The sequence below is a fragment of the Mus caroli genome, unplaced genomic scaffold (assembly GCF_978045245.1).
Source record: "Mus caroli unplaced genomic scaffold, Mus_caroli_1 scaffold_6, whole genome shotgun sequence".
Lineage (NCBI taxonomy): Eukaryota > Metazoa > Chordata > Mammalia > Rodentia > Muridae > Mus > Mus caroli.
Genome location: NW_028227261.1, coordinates 129,587,148 through 129,612,682, shown reverse-complemented (window position 1 = coordinate 129,612,682; position 25,535 = coordinate 129,587,148). Strand labels below are relative to the sequence as shown.

The 25,535-nt window shown below is 40.1% G+C and overlaps 1 protein-coding gene across 1 annotated transcript in view; it reads left to right on the top strand.

Annotated features, from left to right (window-relative positions):
- The window catches only part of Gpr63 (G protein-coupled receptor 63), a 47,757-nt gene that overhangs the window by 320 nt on the left and 21,902 nt on the right, over positions 1-25,535 (top strand). The window lies entirely within an intron of this gene.

The window sequence follows — 25,535 nt, the reverse complement described above, 5'->3', positions numbered from 1 at the left end:
CCGGGAGAGGCTCCCGGCGAGGCCGCGGCTTCCCGGGGCCACCCGACGCCCTGCGCTGCTTCGGGCCTCCTTGATCCCCGGTGCTTCAGCCGGGGCTCTGCCGAGCAGACCTCGCGGAGGACTGGGACCCTCGGGGGAACTTTCCCGCCCTGGGCTCTCCACTCTGGGCTGAGACTCAGCATGTTCGCCCGGGTATTTAAAAAAAACAAAAAAAAACCAAAAAAAACCAAAAACGTAGCAACGTAGCTTTATGAGAAATTAACCCTCGGGGCTGATCCAGTTTTCAAAAGTGATCATTTAGTCTTTGATGAAATATTTGGATTGTCTGGAATACTTAGGAAATACAGGCTTTTGCGTTAGAATGCACTCCCACCCCCCACCCCCGCCTTCGCCACCCCAGTGAGGCAGGGGTGAGGTTTAGTGGCATTAAAAAAGGATTTTCTTTGTTTATCGACAAGTTTGCTTTTCATCATGTCTTAGATTAAGAATGCTCTAACTTCTTAAGGATTTTAGAAGTAATATTTCTAGGAATGGTAAACAATACTTGGTTTATTGTATAATATGACTTTACTTCAGACACTTTTACCCAGGAAGAAGGTAAGCAATCATTTATTTGATAAAGGCTAATTAATAGAAAGTTCATCTACTGCGGACGGTCTTTCTCCATGGGTCCCACATGGGAAGGAAGCCCCACATGCTTATCTTTCGGGCTTTAGTTCCTGCATTCTGCGTTCTCCTGTTAGTGTGGTCATCTGATGTCAGCTGGAAGTCAAAAGTGCTGATAAAGAGTTCTGTGCAGTATTACACAGTATCACATAGCCCACATTTTAGTGACACAATTGATTGTATCATCCAGTTCACTTGGAACAATTATAATCAAACTCTCGCCCTTAAATCCTGAACTTTTCAGAGTAAGTTATGCATATGTTTCATATATGTGGAAGAAAGATACTTGCTACTAAAATAATAAGGATAGCTAAGGAAATGCCTTATCTGTACCATGGAAGTTTTGCAATAACAGAAATAGCCATGAATACTGTAAAAAAAAATTGGGACATTGATTTTTGTCTTGGAATATAATTTTGTCACTTTATTACATATATGTATATATGTATATACATATATGTATATATGTGTACATGCATCTTTATATGTGTGTGTATGTGTGTGTGTATGTGTGTGTATGTGTGTGTGTGTGTGTATGTACTACCAGAAAATGCTTACAGAGTTGTTTTAGTCATCAGTTCTGATGTGTGTGTGTGTAATTTTCTATCAACATTCTTGGAGAACTATTTGCTCAGAAGTCTCCTAATTAAAACCCTAACTCTCGGTGCAATTGTCCCTTATGTTGGTTGTACTTTGGGCAAGTTGGTAAGGGTTTGATGTTCTAAAGGTGGTTGTGACTGAGTTCTGATCAGTGACTTCTTTGAGATTATATCGATATACTTGACTTGGGACGTATATTGTATGAGGATTCTTTTTGAGACCTTTTTCTCTGTACTCACGTGCATGTATATGGATTTATGTAGATATAATGATGTCATACAAGCGTGTATCTGTCTGTCATGTATCTCTGTCACCTGTCACAGGGAAATCATTGAGGGACACAATGACGCATGCTTTCTAAGAATAGCAGATCTACATGGTTAGAAGCTAAAAACTGTTCTTGCTAGGGTTGGTTATCTTTGAACATTTTAGTTAAAGAATACTGCTTTCTAACAAACACTTCAACTCTTATAAAGCTTGGACTAGCATGCCATTACCAAAGATCTTAAACACACATTTATCTATCAAAGCAACCTCACCACTGGGGTTGATTGAATCAGGCATTTTTCTCTGGCTCAAAACAATTTTACCATTAGAAGATGATTCTCTAGGTAAAACTTAGATTTTCAGCACATCAAAAATGGCCTCGGGTGATTCGTCTCCAGTTTACAACTTAGAAAGTTGACCTCAGTAGCAAACCTAGAGGAAGTTCTATGTTCCCCTCTGTGAAAACTCTTTTGTTGTCTGATTTGAGAGTGGCCCACTGATGGTTCAGTAAACAGTACCCAGAATACATTGCTGCCAGGGCTATTAAGGTTTACATGCTCTTCCTTTGGAGCAGTCGCTTTCCATAGCTGATGCTGAGGGATTTCAGCATCTACATGAACATTACAGATGGAATTAGCAACTCTTAGAGTGGTTTTTTATTTTTGCTTTAATTTGCTAGCTATTGGGGAAATATGTTCGCAATTTGCTTTTACTATAAATGCTCTTTACATTGTTGCAAGTGGTCTTCCTCATAACATCCCGCCCTCTGCTTTTGACAGCCAGGATTAGGGTGAGTTCTTACTGTTCTCTTGAAATACATTAGGGAGTTTCTTAAAATTTACATTATGTCTCTTAACTTAAAAAGAAAAATCACATTTGAAATGTTGAACTAGGCAATAGTCTTTTTTTTTTTTTTTTTCTTTTTGAAGCTGATGGGGTTTTTGTCAGTTAGTTTGAATTACTTGGGAGGTTTCTGTGTAAGGTCAGACATGATCTTTTAGTCTGAACTGGATGATGAACAAAATCAGTACTCTCGCAACCACAAAACATGGAGAACATTCCACATAATTTGCAGTGTGGGCAGCCCAGCATGCTTTGGTGTTTAGCTGGCTTGAGGCAGCAGGCCCTGCTTGTTAAAAATGGATTCTCAAGTTGACGACAAGCTGTTTCTGTCTTTGAGCTTGGCACATAGGATCCAATGCCTTTTGCCCCTACACCAATAGATATGGACAAAACTGGCAAGTATAATTTGTGTGCATTTCTGTTTGTATGACAGAAGGTTTTGTTACTTAACAAACGAAATTCTAGTGTCCTGGAAAGTTCATTCCTGATCGCTGTAAGTGGAAGGAGCATCTAGGTGGGATTTTAATTCAGCTCAAAGGTTTTGGAGAAAAATGTGTGTATTTGCAGTTAAGAGGGTTCACTATTGGGGCTGGTGAGATGGCTCAGTGGGTAAGAGCACCCGACTGCTCTTCCGAAGGTCCAGAGTTCAAATCCCAGCAACCACATGGTGGCTCACAACCATCCGTAACGAGATCTTGCGCCCTCTTCTGGAGTGTCTGAAGACAGCTACAGTGTACTTACATATAACAAATAAATAAATCTTTAAAAAAAAAAGAGGGTTCACTATTGATCACATATTGAAATTAATAGTGACATTATTGTTTTCAGCATTCATTTCATAAATAATGCAAAAGAAATTATGCCCGCCTCGGCCCAGCTAAGATTAAGAAAGTACCCAGTCAGATCCTGACCTCCATGCTCACTGATTCTTAGGTAATTTCTAGGTGAAACCCTCATAATTTACTAATGTATTTTACATACCTTTTGCAAAGTTTTGGCCAAAGCTTCTTGGTTAACTTTCTTCATTTGACCAGATGAGCTCAGTCTGTAGGAAGAACTGGGAGGAATCCTTGAGGAGGTTGGTGCAGAAAAGACGGACATCATTCTGCATTGTAGTGCTTACCTACCAAAGGGAGACACCTTGTCTTGTCCTACTTTCTTAAAGAGAAAAAAAAAAAGCCTAGGAGATTTTTTTTTTTAGAGAAAGAACATTAGTAGGGATTTTAAAATGCCCAAGTTTGGATGAGAATTAGCGTTTTGACTGGAAATTACCTAAGAATCAAATAACTTGTTTGCTGGATTTTTGGTTCTAGGCTGAAGGTGTCTGCTGCAAGTTTTTTGTTCTCTGCTGGTGGATGAAGGATACTGGGTACAAAGGGGAATGAGACAGGAAAGGGCCTGTGATCAATCCCCTGCCTTCCAGAGGGAAGTGTTTCAGTCCATTCCCTATTCAGTACCATCTTAACACTGTTGTTACTCGTTCGCTTTTCATCCAGGTGGCAAGGTGTGGGTCCTACTTGCTCCATTTTGGTTAAATCCACATAAACCCAGACCATCTAAAGTTTCAGTGTCAAACACTAGCAAGAGTTCATTTCCGGTTTTTCTCAGTTCATTGTCTCTCAGTACTTGCTTATTTTCTTTGCATTGTCTACTTCTTCCATGGTATATTTATTACCGATTTTCAATTCAAGGATTGCCCATTTTCTATGAGTTGGGTAACTTTGCCCCCACTTAAAGCTGAAATGCCGTTGATGATGTCTTCCCTCTGTTTCTTTATTTCATATATATTTGCGTTTAAGGCTTTGGTTCCTTAGTCTTCATTCTCATATAGCAATAGTTTTTCTCATCATAGAAATGACATGTGTTTAGTATAGGAAATCTATCCAGATAAGCAAAAAGAAAGGAACTACCCTGAGGTGATTACTGTTAGCATTTTATTGTATACTTCATATGTATGTAGACTGCTCTGTGGCCACTTGCCAGGTCATGAAATGACATGCAACATTGATGTGTTGAATAATGTTTTCTACGGATACACTATGATTTAGTGCATATATGTGATAATAAAGGACAGGCTGCTGTCACGGTTGTTGCTGCTCCAGCTTCTACCTCCTTTTCCTTATTCTTCCTCCTCCTCCTTTCTGTCCTCCTCTTCCTCCTCACTTTCCTCTTCCTCTGCTACTGTAGGTCAGGGAGAATCTTTTTATAACCCATTTTTTATACTCATCTGAGGCTGTTTACACTGAGTAACATCACAACTGCAGAGTTTTGTGAGAGAAATAAGGGCATTGACCTGAAGGTCCTTTACTGTTCCTAATGGAAAAATCTAGTCACCCATTAGCATCTCCTTTTTCCTCTATAGGTCTTGCTTTTCTTCACAGAGAAGCCCTAAGTCAGAATTTCAAGACTGTTCTCATTTTCTCTAAATGAAACAATCCCAGATGTTCACAAAGATTTAGCCTTAATCCCAGGCTGTCCATTAGTGTTCAGTCACAGCTGTAAATGCTATTTGCATTTAAGGAAATACAGCAGATGACAGGGTGTGGGGAGAGTATTATTCTCTCTGCAATTTCAGTCTCCTTTATTCATGCTTCTCCTCTGGCCCACACACTTTGAGGCATACATCACTGTATGTACATATATGTACATTGTATGTACATGATGGGATTTAATGAATATTGCTTATTATGTACTCATGTTTAAAACTTAAAGATGTTTTTCTTACCTGTGATACCAGCTGTCATACCCTTAACCTTGATAATAAATTTGTAAGGTTTAAATGCACAGAACCTCACTTTGAGTTGCATCTGCACATGTGGGTCCATATTTTATCCATATACTTGTATTGGTCTTTTTTTCCCTCTGCCCATAGTATAAAATGATTTATTAGCCAGACGTTATCTTTGAAACCAGATACGTGTCATGCCGAGTATCTTTAAAATGTGGTTATTTCAGTAACAGAACAAGAGATGCAGGATGGGCATCGAGAGGAAAAGAACATGTGTGTGAGGCTCCTCATGCTCAGAACTGAAGTTATCTTTAACCATCAAACATGACTCTCAAGTGCATCATGGCTGCAGTTTCCATGCCCATTCTTTATTTGTAGAATTTAGCATCAGCCTTGCAGAGCACTGCCTCTGTCTGTCTGTCTGTCTCTGTCTCTCCCATTTTCGGGACCAGCCCCCCCCCCCTCAGAATGGAAGCTTATTTCTTTGTCTAGATTAAGCTTAGTTCACTGTTTTCTTCCAAGCTGGTGTTTTACTCTGACTTTATACTTGAAATCAAGTGGTTTGCTTAACTGAATATCACTTCTCTCTTTCTTTAATATTGCAAAAACCCCCATATTGTATTAGTCTGTATTTTGTTGCTGGGACAAAGGCCTCCTAAAAATGGCCTCATGCTAGAAAGCTTTATTTTGCTCCTCGTCTCAGGAGTTGTAGTCTAAGGTCAGCTGCCTCTATGTCTCTGGGACTAAGGTGAGGTTATCTCATGGTGTAATGAGCCTGTGGAGGAAGAGGTGTGATTCACCTTGTGACAGTCAGAAAGCTATAGTCTCCAAGGACAGTGTCCCAGCCAGCGACCTACTTCTCCTAACTAGGTCTCACCCACAGAGTTTCCAGTACCCTCAGGAAAGTCATAAAGGTATGACTGCATCAGTGGCCTTCCCCACCGGTTCCATGCTAGCTCTCGAGATCACTAAGATCCACTAGTCTTGGAGTGATCCACTCGCTGGTGACAAACCTGTAATGAATGGATGTTGGGAACGATGTCTCTGTATGTTGGCATGGATGGAGTAGACATGCACCTGATGAACAGGTAGATTTCTTTTTATGAGGAGGCTGAGCCCTTATGGGAAAGTGCAGACTATATTCTTGGAACAATGTTACTCCTGCCTTGTCCTAAAGTAGCTGATTTCTTATTTTTGTCTACTTGGGGGCTTTCTGCCAATTTAACTACATATTAGGTCTCACTTTTAAGATTTTGGAATTTATCAGAGTCATTTGGGCTAAAGTTTATTCTTGTGTGTGTGTGTGTGTTTTTCTATGAATTTCACAATTTAATTATACTTTTATGAAGAGACTTTTGTCACGATTGCTGTGTTTTAAAAGTGTTCCATCATATCATAAAATGACTTCCTGGCTGCTGTGGTACGTCTGGTCATTTCCCTCTCATTGCGGCTACTCTGTCCTTCTCCTTCACCCCTTTCCCTCTTAAATATTGTAGTATATAATTTCTCTGAACTTTCTGTTTTCCACTTCTGTTATGTGCTTATTTCTAACTTATGTGTATATTCTCTTTGATGGTTTTCAGGTTTCTTTCACCCTATTCTGATCGTTTAGCTTGCATGCCTCACTCTTGCTTATTCGAGGACTATATAGAGATTCCCCTCATTTCACCATTTTAGCTCTTTGTCAGAATAATTTTTAAAAATTGTTCATCTCTAAGTATTTTCTCTGATTTCTTTTTATTTTCTTAATCAGTTAGTCATGTGTGTGGGTGTTTTGCTTGCATGTGTCTGTGTACCATGTGTGTGCAGTGCCTGTGGAAACCAGAAGGGCCATCAGCTTTTATGGACTAGAGTTACAGATGGTTGTGAGCTGCCATGTGGGTACTGGGAATCGAACCTGGGTCCCCTGAGTGATCAACCAGTGCTCTTAACTGCTGAGCCATCTTCTCAGCCCTGTGTATTATATTTTGATTCTAGTTTTTAAGACTGGAGGTTCTGGTTATGTATTGCTATTTTCCTTGAATTCTGTTTGATATGCTGAGACAAGTTGTTCTGTATCATACCAGATCTTTGATGCTTGTTAGTGTTGTGGGCTATAGCAGGAATTCTGTTTTAATAAAGGTTTCACGTGTCAGTTGGAAACAGTATGTATTCCATGGTTCCCAGTCACATTGTTTAACTCTTTAGTAATGTTTTTGTCTGCTTAAAAATTCAACTGCTGAGATTTTAATTGTGGATTTATAATTTTCATGTGGATAATTGTTGTTTTGCTTTTTGAAGACTATTACTAGATGTAAATTTAAATTTTAAAAATTTATTTGTGGTAAGTTAATCCATTTGGTATATATGATGACTTTATCTCTGATACTGTTATTTAACTTAAAAATCTTTTCCTTTGATAGTAATGAAACTACATTGTTCCATATAGATCGTGTTTGCTTTTATGCCCTATTCTTCTTTCTGCAGTTGAAACTTGATGTGTGCCATTATAGTTTTGGATGTGTCTCTAGTTAATATGGTATAGCCAAATCTGCTTTTCACTGGAGAATTTAGTCCTTGGTATTTGGAGTGAAGATTGTTAAATTCAGATTTAATTATGATCTATAGTCATGTATTTTTTCCTCTGCTTTTTCTGCATCTTCTTTCCTGTCTTAACCTGCTTTTGGATATTTGTAGTATTCTGTTTACTAAATGAGCTTAAGGTACTGGCTGGATGCTCTGTATCCTTTTAGTGATGACCCAGATAATTTTATTATAAATATTCATCTTTACACATCTGTGGTTATTAGTATCTTTGCTCTCTATTGTAGAATTGAATTGTATCCTTCCAAATGTATATATGGAAGGCCTAAGTCCCAGTATCTGGAGATTGTGTCTATAATGGGTTAATACAGGCTAAATAAACGGTATTGGTAGCCCTGACCTGGTAACACCAGACACAGAGCTTTTCCTTCCTCTCTGCATGTTGAGAGGAAAGGCCACATGAAAGTTGAACAAGTTAGGAAGGAAATGATCCTGATGTTACTTTCACCTTGGACTTTAGCTTCCAGAGTGAAGACATGTGAGAATATTTCCTATTGTTTAAGCCACTAACGCTGTATTTTTAATGAGGCCTTAACATTCCTTATTAAAGTGATTAATACCTAAGAGCAAGGCATATAACCCTACCTCCAGTTTATTACTTGCTAATGCCTTTTAGTAAGTTTTTTTTTCTTCTAAAACAATCTTTTGGGTGTTTTATCCAGCACTCATCTGGAATTGTGTATGATGTCTGTACTTTCTCACCTGCCTTGTGTAGCAGGTCTTCCATCTGGGGAATTTTCTTTGTCTGACAAATATCCTTACTTGTCCTTTGCTGAACAAGTGTGTGGGGAGAGTTTGTTTATCATAATGATTTTAATTACCTTCTTCCTTGAAGAGAGATCCTCTGGGTATCGAATTCCTTTTTGATAGATAATTACTTATAGCATATCACAAAATATGGTTCTGTTATCCTCTACATTTTATTATTGCCATGGAGAATTGAGCACTCAAGTTTGTTTACCCCCTTCGTCAGGGAAATAGTTCTTCTAAGATCTGTTAATGATAGTCTCTCCACAAAGATAGTTCCTTGTGTGGGTACTTGTGTGTCTGTGTGTGTGTGCACATGTATGTTTCATATTTCAGCCTGTTGTTTCTGCGTGGGAATTAAACACTCATCCTGTTAGGCATCAGATTGACTCTATCTGAACACTAGCATTTTTGGTATTTCTGAAACCTTCCATTGATTATCCTGTAATCATTATTTTATGATCATCTTATCCTCTGGTTGCAAGTTCATTAGTCCTTTTATATATTTCATTGTCTCATCTCTTCTACCATTTCTCATTCACTTCTTACTCCTATACAGCTTTTCATGACATTAAGGGAACTGTCCATTCCCAGGTAGAGTTTATTTTAATTCACTTCAGTAACAAGCCATTTTGTTAACTTAGCGTTAATATCAGACATATTTCATTTCTACATGAGTGTTTGGTACTTTCCCAAAGTTGCTTAATACAATCCCTTAGTGTTTAATGTATTCCTTGTCGAATAGCTTCTGTTCCTGAGGTCTTCATGGTTTGTGGTTTAGCTTCCTTTCTGTTTCTGTGATAGAGCACTTGTTCCAACAGCAGTCAATGGCAGGCAGGAAGGAAGGAATTCATTTGCTTAGCTTCCCGGTCACAGCCCATCTCTGAAGGAGTCAAGGAAGGGGCTCAAGTTGGGATTGAACAGCACTCAGGTGGAGTCATGCTTGTGTATGTTTTATGTCCATGCTCAGATGGCTTTTATGTAGTCCAGCACCACCTGTCAAGGGAAGGAGATGCCCACCATAGGCTATAACATCCCACATCAATTAGTAATCAAGACCAGCATCTCCTGCAGACAGTTCCGTAAGACAATATGATACAATGTCCTCTCAGATGACTCTAGGCTCTATCAAGTTGACAGATAAAGTTAATCAGGACGACATGTCCCTTCTTTGCGTTTGCTCTTAACTGAGTTCATTGCTTTGGTTGATGATGACATCTGAGGTCAGCTTGGGTCTCCATGTGAACACACACACATGCATGTGCTCCTGCACACATGGGCACCTAACCCATGAGAATACTCACATATAAAGATGCACATATAAATGCAAAATAAATGAAACATCTGTTTTTTCATAAGTGTGAGTTGGGCTCTCTCAGAGTTTCTTTTTTTTAAAAAAAAATGTTGTATTTTACATGTAAAGGTGTTTTACCTGAACCTGTGTACCATGTCTGTCCTGTGCCTTTGGAGGTCAGAAGAGGGCATTGAATCCTGTAGGACTGGGGTTACAGACAATTGTAAGGCATCGTGTGTTAGGAGTCCTTGGGCAGAACGGCCAGTGCTCCTCACTGCTGGGTCACCTCCCTGGTTTCTTTGGCCGTCTGGAGCTGGTTTAAATGTCCATGCTCTGTCTGTCTCTCAGGCATGACTATCATGCTTTTCTTTCCTGTACCAAGTGCTGCTGCACACGAGGGTCATTTGACATGCCAGAGTCTTTTAATCCCTGTGACCCACATACATTCTCTTCATAAATTATTAATCTCAGGTATTCTATCCTATCCTATCAAACCAAAATGGACTAAGGCAACCATATTTACTTTTTCCTTTTACAATACAGCAATGTGGGTACCACTTTTATTATGAAGAGACAAACAGAAAGAGGCTGAAGACCTCAGCCTTTGTGTCACCCAATACACGTTTACTATAAAATAGCAATAAAAGCAAGCACAGTGGTGAGAGAGAGATGGTTAATTAGAGCTGGAGAGATGGCTCAGCAGCTAAGGCCATGTACTGCTTTTTGCAGAGGACCCAGCTTTCAGCACACATGTCAGGAGGCTCACAGCCACCTATTATTCTAACTCTGGGGTGTCCAATGCCTCTGGTAGCCGCATCAGTGTGCACATATCCCTCTACAAGGATACATAACTTGAAAATAATGTCAGTGACTCGTTTAAGGTAATACGAAATGGGCTATTGGCTTGGCTCCCTTTCGGTCACTGTTCCATTCATCAGTGATTAGAATGGCTGCCCACCACTGGGTAAGGAGAGTTGAACTTTTCCTTTGATGTGCTCTATTTTTTTTCCCTTTTCCTTTTTATTACTTTTATTCTCTCATTTAGTACATCCCAACCACAGTTTCTCCTTCCTCCCCTCCCCTCTGTCTCTCCCCACAAACTCCCCTCTCTCCCACATCCACACCCCTTCCAGCTCCCCTCAGAAAAGAGCAGGCCTCCCAGGGACATCAACCAAACAAGCCATAACAAGCTTCCTTAAGACCAGGCACTACCCTCAAGTCCTGGACCCTTGTCCAGTAGCAGGAACAGGGTCCCACAAGTAGGCAAAAGAGTCAGAGAGGGCACCTGCTCCCACTGTTAGGATTTCCACAAGATCACCGAGCTACTCAGCCATAACATCTGTGCAGGCTCCTACAGACTCCCTGGTCTATGCAAGCTTGCGTTAGTCCCAGTCAGTTGACTCTGAACCGTGTCCTCTTGGTTTGTCTCTGATTCCTGGTTTCTGATCCTTCCTCCCTCTCCTCCCAAGGACTCCCCTAGCTCCCCCCTTGTGCTTGACTGTGGCACTCAGCATCTGCTCCTATCAGCTCCTGGATGAAGTCTCTCTGGTGTCTTTGATGGTTTTGCAGGCAGGACAAACTATAGGTCGAAGGTTTTGTGGCTGGGTTGGTGTCCCAATTCCTCCACTGAGCCCTTGCAAGGACACAAAAGATGGCAGATTCAGGCAATGTGTTCTCTATTACTAGGAGTCTTTGCTAGGGTTACTCTCATAGATTCTGCTGTGCTCTTTAGGAAATAATTTGTTCCTGCATTCTTAGCGTTAAAATATTTTTCTTATCTTAATTCTCTTTACATTACACACAAAAAATTCTTCTCTAATCTCAAACTAGTTTAGTTAAACTGGATTCTAGTTTAAGATTTAATCTTAAATTATAATTTCACTCGGCTTATACTGGGGTTCCAGGAAAATGGGTCTCTCTGGCAGGTAATGGAATGTGCTTGTCTCCAGGGCTGCACTCTATATCAGTTTAGCTCAAAGGAAGGGTCAGTCTCCTTTGTATCTAATTTAAATGGAGATGTGGTCATTCAGTAAATGATATCTTTTTCTAAAACTCCATTCAATTTCTTTTTTCTTTTTTCTATCCAATTTCCTGCAAATAGAAACCATGAATGTAAAGAGAATTTTCAGGCTTATTTTATTAACTGTTAGTCAAATTCTAACATTTGGGCCACACTGCTGCAAAGGATTTTGCCAGTATTGAATATATCCTGGGGGCATGAACCCATATACAGCACTTCTTAGCATCAATTCCTCTTATAGGCTGTTCTGCTGGAAGAACCATTTGAAAAGGGGCATGAGTAAGATATAATAAGGCCTCACAAACTGCACACAAGCAGAGTGGTGTTTATAGTGCTATTTTGTGCCCTTTCCTTCTTCTTTAGTTAAGAAGACATCACAGTTCTGGCCATTTGTGTGCACTTGACACAAGGCCAGTGAATTCCCTCTGGGCACTGGGTCTTCAGTCTCTCCAGTTGCATCAGCACTCTGTGAACTTGCCCAGCCTCTGCTGGTTCTTTTGTCTGAGAGCAGCAGGGGCCTTACCGAATGACAACATCCCTGATGCCCATTCCAGGTGGGGACCTCAGTGACAGGCAAGTACTGGGCCCCCTTAGACTTTATTCTCTTGAGAGTTTTGTGACTTGAGATATATTTCCTCGGTGTTTAGAATTTAGCTTTTAAGTCTTTTTATTTTGAAATAGATTTGAAATGTCTTTAATGTTTTAAAATTATTTTGTCCTGCCTGCACGTGTGGAGGTGAGATGACAGCCCTAGGTGTTTGGTGTCCCCTGCCACCTGCTGAAGCATGTCACTGTCCTGCTTGATATTTTTTTTTTTTTAAAGTTGAAAATAGCTATTGCAGATTTTTTTAAACAGGTTTCTTCTCTGCTAAGGTCTTTTTCTTGGCACTGAGCAGGGTTCATGGATTATGGACTATGTTAGAAAGCATATGGAATACTTTGAGTTTACAGTGACCCTGTAAGTCATGGTGACCCTTATTGGACCAGCCCTACTGGGTTACTTTATGGACAGTAATCCTTATTACATGGCAGAATTTAGAAATAGTAGAACTGTGTTCTTAGAGGAGATAATTTTATAAATGAATTTGACCTTGTGACAGAAGTTAGTGTAGAGAATCTTTCAGCTAGTGAAATTCTAAGAAACACAAAATATTCTTGTATTTAAAATTATTTGCTAACAATTCAGTTTTAGAAAACATAAAAAGGGGAGGCTGGAGAGATGGCTCAGCGGTTAAGAAGAGGTAGTGAGTTCAATTTCCAGCATCCACATAGTGGCTTACAACCATCTATAATGGGATCTGTTGCCCTCTTCTGGCATACAAGTGACCATGCAGATAGAATACTCATATTCATTTTTAAAAAGGAAAACATAAAAAAGAACTTTTGTTCGGACATATATTCATTTTTTTAAACATTTTATTTAAGTGTAGTGTGGTTTTTATTTTTTTTCTTTATTATTTGCAACCCCCCTCTTTTTCTATTCCTTCTCTACCAAAAGGAATATATAATCTATACCTTTGAAACAAAAATATACTCATGTTCAGTATGTGAATTTTTCCTGGAAGTATGAGATTTACCAAGTATCATGACAGAGTAAATGATGAATTATGTTTCCTCACTTTGCAGTCTTGGAACAGCCTGGTGTTAGTAGTTTGTGAAGCCTGGTGGAGCCCAGAGATTATTGGGTGTTTCTTGTGAGTTTCCTTACAAGACTTTCAGTTCCGTAAGCTCAGGAGATTCTTGTTTGGTTTCTTCTTAAACTCAGAACAGACACTGTGCACAAATTGGATGTCATAGTCTGAAACTCTCAAGTCCCGGATGCTTCAAAGTCTAATATTTTCAAGCTCTCTCATGCTCAAAAGTTTTAGACTGAAGAACATTTCTAATTTCATATTTCAAAGTAGTCCAAATTCTAAAATGTTGCCAAATGTGGAAGGAACCTTTTGATCCTAAGCATTTTGGATAGATGATAACCTATCCTTTTGATGTAGAGAGAAGGAAGGAAGAGAGGGAGCAAGCAGGGGGAAGGGCTCTTAGGGAAGTAAGTAAATTGAGAAGTGTGTGTGGAACGGCTGTGTCTTAGTCATAAGATTGGGTATTGGGGCCTAGTAAGTGAGTAAAGGTAATTTTAATTGGTATATAGTAACATTGTGGGCATTTGTGGTTTTATCTCATAACTACTTCAAATCCTAAAGCCAAAGTCATCTTTCATAAAGTTTGAGCTTTGAGTATTTCAAATATGACCTTAGACTGTTCAAATCTTCCTGAGCTTGCTGGAGTTGTTTTGAGGAGTGGCAGTGACTGGAGATCAGATCAGAGCCTCCCGTTCTGTGATGAGCCACTGCTGGGCTCCAGCCCTGTGCTGCAGTGACACACTGCGAGCCCTGTGATCTTTGGTTCTGTGCTTCTCTTTCTGCATGACTTTTCTAGCTTCCTGTGCAGGAAAACAAAACTGTTAATTCCATATTTCTCTCTGTGTCCATCATGAAAATTACCATGATACTGAATTATATTTACACAGTGTCGGACCAGGAGCTAATGGCATATACTTTTTTCCTCCTTTTTTCCTATGATCTGCATACATTTAATTGAATTACCTTTGGCTTCAGTGGGTTTTTTCTCATTATTTTATTCACTTTACATCCCTATCAAAGCTCCCCCCTTCCCTTCTGAGTCCTACTCTCACAAATCTTTCCTTGCATTACCCCTCCCCTTCTCCTTAGAGAAGAAGGGGAAGTCCCTCTTGGTTACCCACCTCGCCCTGGGATGTCAAGTCTAAGCACATCCTCTTCCTCTGAGGCTGACCAGACCAGGTAGTCCATCTCAGGGAAAGGGATCCATTTTTTTTAAATGACCAACTGTTATATATAAGATTTGAGGTTATTTGAGGTCTCTGATGATGTGAAGGTCTTCAGCGTGCCTGCCATGAAGTTCCTATTATACAACGTGAGAAGCTGTGCCTGACTGATTAGGGTGAGGTGGGGTGGTGAAGCTGTACATGGAGGGCTCTACCTAACTATCTGCTTTATCAGGAGGCTGTGCTTGAACTGTCTTAGAGGTATTGTCTGGGTTTGCGGTAGGAAAGAGACACCATGGTGTGTGCAATATTTCCGGATCTTCTTGTTTTGCCTTTCTCTTTCTCTGTGTGTATGTTTGTGTAGATATGTGTGCAGGTGCACGTGTGTATTTGTGGCTGAGCCATGAACTCCAGGAGTGTGCTTTTTTTCACTCTCACCTCCAGCACTGGGGCTACAGAATGCACCTCCTTTATTGGCTTTTGATATGGTTGCTGCAGGTCTAACTCAGGTCCTTCCTATTGCTTGTACAGCAAGTACCTTACAAACTGGACTACCTCCTCAGCCCTATTTGACTTTAGCATATAGCATGCCGTATATATTGGTGTCAGTTGTCAATCTCCTGGTACAGTGCCTCAACCCGATTGATGCCTGGGACATATTTGTTGGCTTGATTGGAGCTCTCGGGAACAGCCAGTCAGAAACAGAATGCGATGTTATAAAAAACAAGTAAGTTATTTTGTAGTCTCATGTGGGGATCTAGAACAAACTAGGTACCTTTGTTGTAGGATGTTTCTAGAAAACCTGGTAGGGCCCAGAGAGGCTTATTTTGAAGCAATTAAAAGACAAAGAGCTCCCTGTATTACAGTGGTGTGAAGATTGCTGGAGAATGTGCTGCATAGTTTCTATTACACCGTGCAAGTGATGCACCTTTCAATGGTGGTGAGGAGGGATGAAAGGATAGGGAGTCTACCTGACTTTATATTTGGAAAGGAATTACTCAGAGTTTCTATTTATGGCATATAGGAGGTTAGGAAATGAAAAGTGTCACAATCACAGTGCAGTATGGAAGCCCATGTGAGCATTCAAATAAACAGAACGTGATTTCTTGTGGCCGAGTGTCTTTGCTTATAGTAGTTTTGAGTATGCTTGAGGTTTGTGTATAGCGCAGCACACAGGCACTTAATTTCTTTTTGTTGTTAACAGCTTTCCACTGTATAGCTGTAACTGCAATGCCTGTTGTTTATCCATTCATCAGTTGATGGCCCATAAGATCTGGTTGTAAGGTATTTTCTTAATCAATGATTGATGGGGGAGGGCACAGCTCATTGTGGGTAGTGCTATCCCTGGGCTGGTGATCCTGGGTTCTCATAAGGAAGAAGATTGAGCAGCTCACATAGAACAAGCCAGTAAGCAGCACCCCCTTCGTGGGCTTTGCATCAGCTCTTGCCTCCAGGTTCCTGCCCTGATTGAGTTCCTGTTCTGGCTTCCTTCAGTGATGAGCTGAAATATGGAAGTATAAACCAAGTAGTCTTTCCTCCCAAACTTGCTTTTGGCCATGGTGTTTTGTCATAGCAATAGAAAACTTAACTAAAACAAGTTGGTACCTGGATTGTTAGGTATTGCTGTAAAAGACCTGACTGTGTTGTTTTGGGGGAGGATTATGGAAGGACTTTGGAGCTTGTGAGATGGGAATGCTGAGTGCATTGTAGAAGATGGAGGTTTGACTTGCAAAGTTTCAGAGGGAAGATTCTGGTTAGCTGGAAAATGTGGTTCTGGGCTGAAGAATCAGATATCATTTATAGGATACTAAAACTACTAAATTGAAACCATTGCCTTTCTGAAATACTCATTGCTGGTGGCTAGAGCTGAGAAATAACTGGTGATTAAGAAGAGACCAGTCTCACTGAGGTGAAATCTCCTGGCAAGTGTTTTCCTGAGAGTCAACACACAGACGTTATGATCCAGAGGTAGTCAAGGTTGTACGTCATACTGGAAGCTGAACTTGGTAGTTTGAGTCACCCAGGTGGTACTGGTTTTGAAGCCATGAAGAGGTCATGAAAAGCAGTGAAGCTTGGCACTGTGAGAGGCCATTGGTGAAAGTACAGTCTCAGTGACAGATGAAGGCCCAGGACTGCAGGGGTCACAGGGAGAAGTTGGCGCTTGGCACCATGAAGAGAGCCTATGAGAGGCTATTGGTGAAAGTGCAGCCTACTTAAGGCAAGGGACTCTAGCAGTTTGGAGATATCAATGCTATAGGATGACCACCAAGAACATCAGCAGCAGTGGAATGGACCCAGCTAGAGCCTAGAAGATGCACCCTCTGCATCGATATGTGCTGCAGAGGATGGGGCTGGAGAAGTGACCCAAGCTTTTTGGAGGAGCCCATAAGATTGTGTGTGAATCACAGACATTTGATATTGAGTTATTTAACACCCTGAAGTTTGATTTTCCTCTGTTCAAATTTGTAAATGCACCAGGGTTCTTTCCTCTTAAATTAAGAAGTAAGTACTTAACCTACTTCAGATTTTATATGAGCCCACAGTTGAGAGATTTTGAATTTGGGGGCGGGGGCGGTGATTTGGAGGTTTACAGAAAATTTGGATTTTAAGAGACTGGATATTTTTTAAAGAGACAACTTTTAAAAAGTGTTTGAATTTGTAAGGTCATAGACATTTTAAGTTTGTAAAATGTTTTGTAGTATGATGTCTTTATTAATGTGTAATCTTGGAGATGAGCAAAGAGATTATGGCTTAACAGTGATATCTTTGTATGTCAAGTTGACAAGGGGTCAACTGATTATGGCTTAACAGTGATATCTTTGTATGTCAAGTTGACAAGGGGTCAACTGTGCTGACTATGCCAACTTGACACAAGCTAGAGTTTCTGAAAGCCAGGAATCTTAAGAAAATGCCTTCTAAAGGTCTGTTTGTAAGGCATCTTCTTAATTAGTGGTTGGTGGGGGAGGGTGAAGCCTACTGTGGGTGGTGTCATCCCTGGTGATCCTGGGTTGTATAAGAAAGCAGACTGAGCAAGCCATGAGAGCAAGCAACTAAGCAGTACCCCTCCATAGCCTCTTCATCCTGGCTCCAGGTTCCTGCCCTGTTTTGAGTTCCTGTTCTGGCTTCCATCAGTGATGAGCTACTCTGTGGAAATGTAAGCCAAATAGACCCTTTCTCCTCAACTTTTAGCTCATGGTATTTTGTTACAGCAGTAGAAACCTTAAGTAAGACACAGTGTTCTTTGTAAGATTTGGGCACAAGTCTGTTAGATGCATGATTTGAAAATATGTTCAGTCTGTTACTTGAATTTTCATTATCTTAATGTCTTCTAAAAACACAAGAATTTAAATGAGATCAATTTTTTCTTTAATGAACAGTTGTTTTCGTGTCAGTTATGAATTCTTCGACTTAAGTTCTCAAGCTGTTTTATAGATATTTTAATTATATTAACTTTTAAGGTAACTTCTGAGATGCTGAATATCTGAATTTTTAATACATTCATTTATTTTCATTGCTGAGGCTGGCACCCAGGTCCTTGCATGTTCAAGGCAATCACTTTGCCACTGAGCTGCATGCCCAAGCCCTGGTGTTTTCGTGACAGTTTCATTATATAGTTCAGACTGACCTCAAGCCCACCTGCTGCCTCTGCCTCCTGAGGACTTAGATTACTGCTATGCCCTAACACTCCAGTGCTTTAATGACTTTTCTAAATATAAGTTTCACATATAGGCAGAAAGATATAAAAATCATAAAGGATAATTTACTAAAAGCTGAAAGAGGAGTCCATAAGTACAACCATTCCAGAGATTAAGGACATGTTACATCATTTCAGGGGTCCCAATATCCCCAAAGTCCCTTCTTTGTCTTTGAGTCACCCCTCTCATAGAGGAACCATCCAACAATGACTAGCATCATGTTGACCCTGATTTGCATGGATGCTATGCTATGTTTTTGTGTCTGTGCCTTATGCTCAGTCTTATTCTTGTTCATCTAGGTGTTGTTTTGAGTAGTTTGCTCATTTTTTTGTGGTACACTTTATTATATGAATAGATTTTTTTTATTATTAATTCTGCTGCTTATGGATACTTGTTATTCTGATACCTGGTTATCTCAAACAGTACTGCTAATAAAACATGTGTGCCACTGAAGAGAAGGATGAGAACATTTCTGTTCAGTCAGTACTTTGTGGAGTTGCTGTGTGACAGAGGTGAGAGGATGGCATGTTTGAGTAGGTAGCAAAACACAGCAATTTCTACTCCCAACAGCAATTCGTCCAAGTCCTATCTCAATGCTATCCTGAAAACTATTTTCTTTTGCTGTTTCTTTTTAAGCTTTAGACATCTTAGGTTTGTGTGATATGTGTTTGTATTTCACTGCTGATTGGTGAGAGACAACATCATTATTGATGCAATGGATTTTTGTTTTGCCTTATTTGGATGTTTTAGTGTATGCTCTTTTGCTTATCTTTCAACTTGGTTTCCTGTGTTTTTCTTGTTAACACACACACACACACACACACACACACACACACACACACACACATATTTCAAATTATGAGTCACATGTTAGCTTTCTGTCACTATGACAAAAGATGCATGCCATCCAGTCTATATGGTAGGAAAGTTTTATTCTGGTCCATGGTTTAGGCTCTGTTGTTTTGGAGTCTGTGATATGACATGTAGGGCAAGAGCTCATGGTAGAGCAACACTGTTCACTTCACAGTAGCCAGAAAATGAGACAAAGGAAAAGAAGGTGCTGGGATCCCAGTAGCCTATTCAAGGGCATACATAGTACCATACCTTCTGTTGACCAGGCCCTGCCTCCTCTAACAGTTCTGCTGCTTCCCAACTGAGCCACAGACTGTGGAGATGCAACCTTCAACACTTGGACCCTTGGGAGTCAATCAAGATCCAGATGCTAACAAATCTGTAGTAGACTCGCCTTCAGTAGCCTCATGCTCTGTGCCTTCGGACTACTGGTCAACCTCATCATAGTATACTGAGTGTTTTGACATTTGGCTTGAGTCTTAAAAATAGCTTTGATTAGGAAATGTAATTAAGGGAAAGCACTCAACCGAGGCTAGTGTGTGGCCATTCTTTGGACGCTTTGGTGTCTCTGTGCTCCTAGAATAGCATGGTCTTCCCAGGTCCTCTCCCACGTGCTCTCAGGAGCCTGAATTCTTCCAGTCAGACCTGCCCTGCTGCTTCCCAGCCACCCAGCTGCCTCTTTTACTCAACTTCACAGTTTCACAGCCGCTTGTAAGCCTTTCAGCTGCCACTCTCAAGATTTCAGCTTCTCAGCTGTCTTATATGTCTGAGCTGGCATTTTGGAATTGGCTTATGCATAGTGAAGAAGTGGGATTGACTACAGAATCACCACTTCGCTGTCTCCCATATTTTAATCTCTGAGATCTGAATTCCTCAAGTTCCCTTGCTCTGGTAGTTCTTAGATATCTTCAAGGAGGTTCTCAGCAGTTATCCATTGTGTATGGCCCTGTGTTTGCTGGAGTGTTGGTTTGTCTTTGTCAGACAAGGCAGTTGATGCAGCTTTCTGAATTACTGCTTACGTGAAATTCCATTGGTGGACTATCTATTTTAATTTCTGTTATCTTGACTTAAAGCAAAAAAAAAAAAAAAAACTTTGAATATTTGCTGAACAGAAATTCACATTTGCTTTCGTTAAAATTTTTATTCTAGTGGGGCCGAATGCTCTTTGAAATTATTATTTTTCATTTTCTGTTTATGATTTTTTTTACTTATAACAGTATTTTTCAAGAACTTTAAATGTGTAACTTTGTTTTAATTATTAAGAGTGATGAGTTACTACAGTAATAACTTCAAACTAGCCAGGCATGTTGACACATGCCTTTAATCTCAGCAATCTGGGGGATTTTTGAATTCAAGGCCAGCCTGGTCTACAAAGTGAGTTCCAAGGCAGGGCTACACAGAGAAACCCTGTCTCTAAAAAATATCAAATAAACAAATGAACGAACTTCAAAATAATTGGTTTTCCCATTCATCCTTATACAATTTTAAGAATGGGTGGCAAGAGTTGTGAATATTTTAACTTGCACATCAAACTTTATATCCATAGAGAAATGATTGCTGATTTTCAGAGCCTCACTCAACCCCTAGAAACCCACATTCTGTTCTCTTTTCTACAAGTGCAACTATTTTAGGTGCTACTATGATTGGATCGGAGGCTTCCCAATTTCGGCATCCCTTATTTCTCACACCTACAGAAGTTACTAATTTAAGGTCAAATTCTTCTTTGTCATATATTATGTTCACTAAGATGAGTGCCTTATTTCCAATGTGAAAAGCAAATTATTATGCTTTATTTCCTTATATGAAGTGAAGCTTGTCTCATTACCAGAAGGATAATATTAACATTGAGTGGTAACCCTACCAGTTGAAGTTTCAAGGTGGTTATAAATAAGACAGTTTTAGACTGAGTTCACAATTCTAAAGGGTATATATAAAATGTTGAGGAGGTTAAAACATTCTTCAGTCACAAAGTTTATCTAACTCCAACCTTGTGTTTGGATTTCAAGAACTCATTTAGACAATTTAGTTTTAGTTAACTTTATGAAAATACTGTATTTGATGAAGTATAACATGATTTTTCCTAAGGTTAGGCATACTTTGATTTAACTTTATAAAGTATATATTTTATTAACTCTCTGAGATTTTTCATATATGCATGTAGTATGTTTTGATTATATTCATCCCCTATTTTCCCCCCAAAAACTCCCAGATCCACCCTACAACCCCACCCCACAACCCTGTCCCAACTTCACTTTCTTTTTCTTTTAAAAATGACCCAGCAAGTCCAGTTTGTGCTTCCCTTGTAATCATGGGTCTGGGACCACAACTGGAACATGATCAACCTATCAGAGGCCACATTCATAAGAGAAAATTACTCATTCTCCCAAAAACCATCTACTGTCAATAGCTCCTCAACTGTGGGTTGGGGCTCCTGAGTCCCTCCGTTGGCCTAGCTGGAACATGGCTGCTTTGATCTCTGTAGTCTTGCACAGGCAGCCACAGCTTCTACGAGTTTATTAGTCCTGTCACCAGAAGATACTGTTTCTTTCTGAGTGTTCCTAACTTCTGGTTCCTATGGTCTTCCCATAACTTTGTATGAGAGATGGCTCTTGAGCCTCAGCAGGCAGGAGTGTATAATAGAGATACTGGGGCTGAGCTCTTTACTGGCATTCCCAGTTGTAGGTTTGTGTGCTAACCACCTTCTACTGCACAAAGAAACTTCTCTGATGGGCTCTGAGAGCGGCACTCATCTGTGGTATGAATATAGATACCATGTCCATTTAACAAAAGACTAGTAGTAAGTTCACTGCTGGGGCCTGGGAACTTTCTGACCATGAGTTCTTTCTTGGTTGGGTTTATATTAGCTAGCCATGTATTTCCTTTGGTGGAGAAGGCCTTACATTCGATCAGAAAGAGAAAGGGTAGGGTGGGGGAAGGGTTCATGAAGGAATAACTAATACTAAGGATATTAGTACATAAGAAAAAAAGCCATATGAAAACCCATTTAAAAAATAATGTTTATATATGTGAGTATTTTGCCTGGATGTATATTTGTGTAACATAGATATCTGATATCTGTGGAGGCTAGAAAAGGGTGTCAGATGTCCTGGGACTAGAATTACATATGTTAGTAAGCTTTCATGTGGGTGCTGGGACTGAACCCGGGTCCTCTGAAAGATCAGTCTGTGTTCTTAACTGCTAAGTCATCTTCCCAGACCTCCATACCTGTTGTTTTACAGCTTAGTTTTTATGCAGATGCAGAAACACACACACACACACACACACAAGTTTAATGGGAGTTAACCTATATACAGGACATAATGTTAGTTTCTCTCAGAAGCCATAGGTTACCAAATAAAAAGCCAAAATGTCAGGTGTCACATACTTCCTCTTGAGTTGTTGATCAGGTGTTGTCCAGACACCATCAAACACAGGTTCTGGTCACTTTTCTTAGTTGTTCATCATAACTGGATGGTATGACCCTATTGCTGAAGACACTACACACTTTGGTCTTAGGTCACAGAGGAATCAAGTTGGTGCTGACCAGGAAACTGCCTACCTTCTGGTTAGCGTTCATAGTTGAAAGGTGCTATGCAGGCTTCTAGGGGAAAGAAATTTTTCAACTGTCTTACCTAGCAATGAGCACCTTGTGAGCTTAAAAAAAAATGCCTGGCAAGATATTTCCATGGGTGCAGTTTTGGCATGAGTATGATGGAGGTATTTTAAATTTGAAGTGCATCCATATTCACAGAGATGTCCTTGCTTATCTATTGTTCTACTTTTTGTCTTTCTGGTCATTTCATTAACTGCACAAAACACTGTCTGCTCTCATGCTGCCCTAAACCCTCAGAGGATAATGTTCTGAAGAAAAGCGAAGTCTCTAGGGAAGTCCTATCTAAAAATAAAACCTCAAGGTGCTGGACCAGAGATGTAGGGCAGGTGTAGGGACAGCATTTTTGACATTGCAGATTGCTATGGTGATGACATAGAACCCACTTGCTCCTTAGACGATGAGAGAGGCAGCAAGTTTTGAAAGGGAATGGAATGTTGAGCCAGGCAACCCTGAGTTTCTTTCCAACCCTCTCACCAGTGCTGTGGTTACAGACATACCTCTTGCTGAGTTTCTGTCTACTTATCTTCAAAACTGTCTACTTATCTTCAAAATGGGACAGTAGCTGCTGCCTTTTATCCTGACTTTGATCATTCAGTTCCCAGATAAAAATATACACAATTTTTATGTTTACATTAGGCCTTAATCAGCACTAGATCAGCACTAGGTATTTACATATGCTATTAGAATCTATTTTCCCCATTGATAACCCTATTTTCTAATTTTCTACCCAAATCAAACTATATGAACTAAATGAACTACCTAAATGAAACACACATGTTTAATTGGCTAGCCCTAATGACCATATTTTTATGACTCACCTACCCCATTGTGGCTTCCTCCTCTTTCTACCTTATCTCTTCATGGTTTTTCTCCTACTGCAAGCTTGGGGACACCAAACTCTGCCTATCTTAGTTCAGTGTGGCTCTGGGCTATAGACATCTATATTTAACCAATAGTTTTAAATTAAGGAACAAGGTCACACTGTCCATGCAGATTCTCTCATTCCTGGGAGTAACCAGGCTATGGGGGCCATCATTTCACATTACAATATATAGCAAAAGACCAAACCTCAACAGAAGCATTTGAGCAATCTTAAGGCCTGGCTGAACAGGTTTTTATTAGGAGAGAGGAAATTGATACTGTAATCAAATTGAGGCTGCAAGATAATCCTCAGGTAGAGGCATATGTGGGTGCTGAGATTTCTCCAGACAAGATCAGATAAGGAGAAGCTCTGCTAATGGAGTCTCCCATATTGCCCTGAGCCCAAAGGCTATTCAGTCATGGTGGACTTCAGCTTTAGTTAGCAGAGTTTTCACATAAACATTGTGGCATGAGGAATGGCAGCAGGCATGCAGGCATGGCACTAGAGCAGTAGTTGAGAACTCGGATCTTCTTCTGCAAGTAAAGACAGAGAAACCTCAAATCCTTCATCCAGTGACATACCTCCTCCAACAAGGCCAGACCTCCTTATCCTTCTCAAACAGTTCCACTGACTGGAGATCAAGCATCCAAATATATAAGACTATGGGAGCCCTTCTCATTGAAACTACCACATGCTACTCCCTGTCCACCTTAGAGTTGTGGTCATGTCATAATATAAAATTTACTTAATCCAACTTCAGAAGTTTCCAAAGTCTTTCAAAGTCTCAAGTTGTTTAAAAAGTTCACAGTCTCCTCTGAGACTCAAAGCAACCTCTTAATTGTAACCTCATGTAAAAGCAAAATTCACTTCTAACACAAGAAAAGCATAAAATATATTTCCATTCTAAAAGGGAGGAATGGGGCATAGTGAGGAAATATTGGAGCAAAGCCAAGACCAAAACCCAGCAAAGCAAACTCTAAATTTTGTAGCTCTATATCTAGTGTTGAAGAGCTTAGATAGCTCCATCCTTTCAGCTTTGCTCACTGCAGACAGTTCTTTCTCTTGTGCTGATCCGACTCTCTGTGAGCAACTCTCCTTGGCACACACCTAACAATTTTGGCATCTCAGACATCTTGGGGTATCCAGTACAATCTAGGCTTCACTTTCACAATTTCATATATATATATATATATATACATATATATGTATACATATATACACATATATACACACATACACACACATACACACATGTGTATAGACGTGTGTGTGTGTGTGTGTGTGTGTAATCCTACATATATGTAGGGGTTGCTTACAGGCTGTAGTCCAGCTAGTCTGATAATAGCTGTGTACCAACAGTAGGTCAGAAAATTCAGTAGTTGTTCAGTCTGTGAGGCTGAATGTCTTAGCTGGTCTTCAGTATATGACAAAATTCCAAAGAAGATATTCTAATGCCAGTGGAAGAATAAACTTGCCAGAGAGAGAGAGAGAGAGAGAGAGAGAGAGAGAGAGAGAGAGAGAGAGAGAGAGAGAGAGAGAGAGAGGTGCCAAGCAGTCCTTGCATGCCAGATTGACTCACACCTGGCAGGTGGCTATGCAAGTCGTTGCTAGGTGGCTGCTGGGTGGATCCTGGCAGAATTGCCAACAATTTCTTAGCATTAATTTTGAGAATACTTCTAAAACTGATAATCTTTTTAAAAATGTTTACTACAACCTCCTCTGCACCCCAACCCCTGCCAGACTTCTAGTGGTTCTAGGAAGTATTTTAGGTCTAGAGGAAGATTCTCATTAGTAATTTCAGTAGTGGATGTGTCCGGTGAATATGCTTGCCCTGTAAGCACTGTGTTCCTTCTTCCTGTGATGTAATGGATAGAATTGGGAAGCCCAGCATGTTATTCCCAAGTTAAAAATTTAAGGCTCTGCTTTCCCAAGAAGACACAAAAAGTGTATGGGGGATATTAGGGCAGG